This window comes from Puntigrus tetrazona, chromosome 18 (genome assembly GCF_018831695.1).
Source record: "Puntigrus tetrazona isolate hp1 chromosome 18, ASM1883169v1, whole genome shotgun sequence".
Classification (NCBI taxonomy): domain Eukaryota; kingdom Metazoa; phylum Chordata; class Actinopteri; order Cypriniformes; family Cyprinidae; genus Puntigrus; species Puntigrus tetrazona.
The window spans coordinates 16923947-16929461 of NC_056716.1; positions in this window are offsets into that span (position 1 = coordinate 16923947).

Consider the following 5515-nt stretch of genomic DNA (forward strand, 5'->3'; position numbering starts at 1 on the left):
CGCATTGCAATATGCATTGCATTTTTATATCGTGCAATTCTGCCTTGAGCACGTTTAGCGATTCTGCCGCTGGATTTCACGAATCTGCAATCTTGCAATTTTGACTTACGTTTCAATTCGTTTTTTTCTTTGATTTCAGACTTTTCGCAATTCTGCTTGTTCTAAATGCAACCTCACGCTTCAGAGCTTGCTCTTCAGAGCTGCCCTGGTGTCGTCCAGAGGACGCAGCGCCCGAGGAGACGGGTTCAACGCGTGCGAAGAGCCGCTCGTGAAGGCGCTGCCTGTCAGGGGCCAGATGGAGGGTCATTAGCGTTTTAGAGATAAAGAGCTCGTCCTCACGCAAGAGCAGCGGCAGGACCCTGAGGCTACACCCCAACATCTCCGGACTCGTCTGGCCGGTTCTGCGCTCCTCGCCGGTGGATGTGCATGCGAAGAGCTTGTAAACCAGAGAGGAAGCGAAGGTGTAGGGTTTGAGCGCCGGAGGCTAAGAGAGTTTAGACAGAGCCGCAATCACGCCTCAGGATCGCTCTACACTCCAGCGACCTTCAACAGGTCATTTCTGAAAGGACCAGACACTCGTCTGCGGTGCAGTACACGAAGAAACAAACAATTAATGCTTGCATGATCAAACTACACAAAACGGCACTGTGAACTATTACGCTCATGCATCGTTTGCCGCGGAAAATGGCTCTGTAGATTATTAAGATGGTTCTTTTAAGTTCTTTTAAGAGCATCTGACAAGAGTGATGTGAATTCAGATTCTATTGATCTGCTCTTCAATAGAAGACAGAGAGAGAGAGAGAGAGAGAGAGAGAGAGAGAGAGAGAGAGAGAGAGAGAGAGAGAGAGAGAGAGAGAGAGAGAGAGAGACAGAGAGAGAGAGAGAGAGAGAGAGAGAGAGAGAGAGAGAGAGAGAGAGAGAGAGAGAGAGAGAGAGAGAGAGAGAGAGAGAGAGAGAGAGAGAGAGAGAGAGAGAGAGAGAGAGAGAGAGAGAGAGACAGAGAGAGAGAGAGAGAGAGAGAGAGAGAGAGAGAGAGAGAGAGAGAGAGAGAGAGAGAGAGAGAGAGAGAGAGAGAGAGAGAGAGAGACAGAGAGAGAGAGAGAGAGAGAGAGAGACAGAGAGAGAGAGAGAGAGAGACAGAGAGACAGAGAGAGAGAGAGAGAGAGAGAGAGAGAGAGAGAGAGACAGAGAGAGAGAGAGAGAGAGAGAGAGAGAGAGAGAGAGAGAGAGAGAGAGAGAGAGAGAGAGAGAGAGAGAGAGAGAGAGAGAGAGAGAGAGAGAGAGAGAGAGAGAGAGAGAGAGAGAGAGAGAGAGAGAGAGAGAGAGAGAGAGAGACAGAGAGACAGAGAGAGAGAGAGAGAGAGAGACAGAGAGAGAGAGAGAGACAGAGAGAGAGAGAGAGAGAGAGAGAGAGAGAGAGAGAGACAGAGAGAGAGAGAGAGAGAGAGAGAGAGAGAGAGAGAGAGAGAGAGAGAGAGAGAGAGAGAGACAGAGAGAGAGAGAGAGAGAGAGAGAGAGAGAGAGAGAGAGAGAGAGAGAGAGAGAGAGAGAGAGAGAGAGAGAGAGAGAGAGAGAGAGAGAGAGAGAGAGAGAGAGAGAGAGAGAGAGAGAGAGAGAGAGAGAGAGAGAGAGAGAGAGAGAGAGAGAGAGAGACAGAGACAGAGAGAGAGAGAGAGAGAGAGAGAGAGAGAGAGAGAGAGAGAGAGAGAGAGAGAGAGAGAGAGAGAGAGAGAGAGAGAGAGAGAGAGACAGAGAGAGAGAGAGAGAGAGAGAGAGAGAGAGAGTGGTGTGTTTAGCCCGGGGCTGTCAGCCCAGTTTTAAGAATGAGTTAGCGTGTGAAGCCTGTGTGTCGCAGCAGACCACGCCCGCACCTGTCAGGTGTTCACCGGCATCAAACACACCAGTCTACTGCACAGATGTGTGTCGCATGTCTTCACGCTCACATGGGAGCATGCGCTAATGCCTGGAAACCACTAAATATTTACACTGTCACTCCGAGAGTATCAGCTACTGATCACACACACACACACACACACACACACACACACGAGCATACAAAATGAAATGTCCAGATTCAAGCAAACATTCAACCCTAGTAAAAAACAAATACACTTACATTTATTTGAATTTATTTCATGCTAAATAAAGGTTTAGATTTATGTGCTTAATGCCCTGTAATGCTTTCCCTTTCAGCCAGTGACTATGACCGAGGGCATGGGGTCCCTCTTGGGAAGCCTCTGAGTTTAAAAGGCCAATGTGTGTTAGCGAGTGGAATTAGCATGCTACGCCCCTCCCCGCAGCTGCAGTTCCCGAGATGGGCATGGAGTCAGACCACTCTACGGATCGGGGTCAGCCCTTAAAGAGCGCCCTTAGGTCGAGTGTTGAGGCATGTCGTGATGCCTCCATGACGGGCCGGGGCGCTGTATGCAACAAGCAAGCAGCATATCAATAGCCTTGTGTCGCCGTTCTCACCGCAACAACTCACCCTCCCTGACTCTCTCGCTCTCACTTCCATGAAGCAGAAAGGATTCATGCACGCATTTTCGGTCAACGATACGTGCCTTGGCTTCGGTCCGGCTCACCCTCACGTTACCTTGAGACCCCGACCTGATTATGTGCCCAAGGCTCCCTCTACTCCCCAAGCGCTGCCCCAGAGCAGGCAGAACCGGCCCTCACGTTCTGTGTCTAGTTCACGTCTTGGGAGTTTCAGGAACTCAGAGCAGCTCTTTGTCTGCTTTGAGGGACAGCAGAAGGAGAATGGCGTCTCCAGACAGAGGTTGTCTCATTGGATACCAGTCCCAAGGTGAGCCGTGACCTCTAGGAATAAGGGCTCATTCTACTCGGAGTGCTGTCTCCTCCTGGGCGCTCCCTAGACACAATCTTAACCTGCACTTGAATGTGTGGTTGCACGCCACCATCTTATATACCTATATGTGCGGGGGAGTGGTCTGGTATGCAAATTCCACATTTTCACTGGCCTTTTCTCTTAAGCTCAGAGGTGATTGGGTTCTCAGCAGGTTCTCTGTTTCCTCCTTCAGGGGACAAGGGTTACACAAGTAACCAAGATGTTAAGCATCTTCATCCAGCGGTGTGTGAGTGTGTGTGTGTGTGTGAGTGAGTGTCTGTGTGTGTGTGTGTCTGAGAGTGTGTGTCTGAGTGTGTGTGTGTGTGAGAGTGTGTGTGTGTGTGTGTGTGTGATCTTTGTGTGTGATCTGTGTGTGTGTGTGTGTGTGTGTGTGAGTGTGTGTGTGTGTGTGTGTGTGTGTGAGTGAGTGTCTGTGTGTGTGTGTGTCTGAGAGAGTGTGTGTGTGTGTCTCTGTGTGTGTGTGTGTGTGTGTGTGAATGTCTGTGTGTGTGTGTGTGTGTGTGTGTGTGTGTGTGTGTGAATGTATGTGTGTGTGTGTGTGTGTGAGAGAGAAGTGTGTGTGTGATCTCTGTGTGTGTGTGTGATCTGTGTGTGTGTGTGTGTGTGATCTGTGTGTGTGTGTGTGTGTGTGTGTGTCTGAGAGAGTGTGTGTGTGATCTCTGTGTGTGTGTGTGTGTGTCTGAGAGAGTGTGTGATGTGTGTGTGTGTGTGTGTGTGTCTGAGAGAGTGTGTGTGTGTGTGTGTGTGTGTGTGTGTGTGTGTGTGTGTGAATGTCTGTGTGTGTGTGTCTGAGAGAGTGTGTGTGTGATCTCTGTGTGTGTGTGTGATCTGTGTGTGTGTGTGTGTGATCTCTGTGTGTGTGTGTGTGTGTCTGAGAGAGTGTGTGATCTGTGTGTGTGTGTGTGTGTGTGATCTCTGTGTGTGTGTGTGTGTGTGTCTGCGGTCTGAGGTTTGTGATCTGTGCTCAGATAAGCAGAGCTCCTGTAATCACTTCCTGCAGGTGTTTGCTGCATCGCTCATTCTCACGTGAGATCCGTTTCTCCTAAATGAGATCAAATGAGACACAAGTCTCCTTACTTTCACACTTAGTTACGTCTCGTTCAAGAGTCTCAGAAGAAGTATATTATCATGATTTCTGAAGATCATGTGACACTGAAGCCTGATGATGTTAAACATTCAGAAGAGACTTCATCAAAACGATCTTCAAAAACATCTGAAGTATGTCTCAAGCCGAGCCGCTTCACGATATATCTCTAGACTCCAGATCTGGTGTCTATTTTTATTCCTCCAGAGGACTTTTAGAAGAAACATTGGATTGCTAAATGAAAAATAACTGAGATGGTCATTATGTCCTGCGAGGGAAGAAAGAGCAGAGATGTTTCCTGAGATATTAACACGATTACGGTTCAAGAGCATTTAGTCGTTACACGACCTCTGACTTCTCATAAAGGTCTACATCACTCATTAATCTCAATGTTAATTCCATCATTTGCATTAGCCATGAATAATAAATGCTGTAGGAGCTCAAATATTGCTCACTGCTGGTTGATGTTAACCAATGCACTAACTAATCCAACTAAAGGTGGTTATTCTGTGGTTATGCTTTAATGAAAATGAGCCTTTGAAAGAAACAACCACTTTCATTTCTGGTTACTTTGGTTGAGCTCATACGATGTTAAATGATGATTTTTTAATTTTATTGAATCTATCTCTGCTGAATAATGCAGTAACGTGTTTCACATGCATTGACTATTATAGCTTTAATTAATTTAGGACAAAATTATGAAAAAAAAACAATAATAATATTCAAAAATAATCAATCTATCTATCTATATATAAATATATATACAGTATATATACAGTATATATATATATTACATTTTATTGGTATGTTTTTTTTTTTTATTTTATCTTTAATTATTTTAGTACGTCAACTAATAAGTGTTTCATTGATATGTGTTTTATTTTATTTTATTTATCATATTTCAAGTAACAAAAATGCTTTTTCATTTGATATATTCTGAAGGGCAATGGCAAATCATGTAAATGTAAGCCAGTTAATTAATAATTAAGTCCCTGGATCAGAAAAGATTGACCCTGTCATATAAAGACAAACAGGCACGCAAGTATGAAGAAGAAATATTGTAATGCATACATTATTTAATAATTCACAATGGATGACTTATCGGTGAAGAATTCTCTTTATGTATTAAAGTTTCGTGTTGTGGTTTCATGTTAAAGTTATATAAACCTGAACAATAGTTAAGAATCAGTGGAAGTATGCGGTCGGTCGACATCCGTGAACTCTGATGACCTCCTCACCGGCGCGCACACACACACACACACACACACACACACACACACACACACACACACACACACACACACACACACACACACACACACACACACACACACAGACACACACACACACACACACACACACACACACACACACACACACACACACACACACACACACACACACACACACACACACACACACACAAAAACACACACACAGACACAGACACACACAGACACACACACACACACACACACACACACACACACACACACACACACACACACACACACACACACACACACACACACACACACACACACACACACACACACACACACACA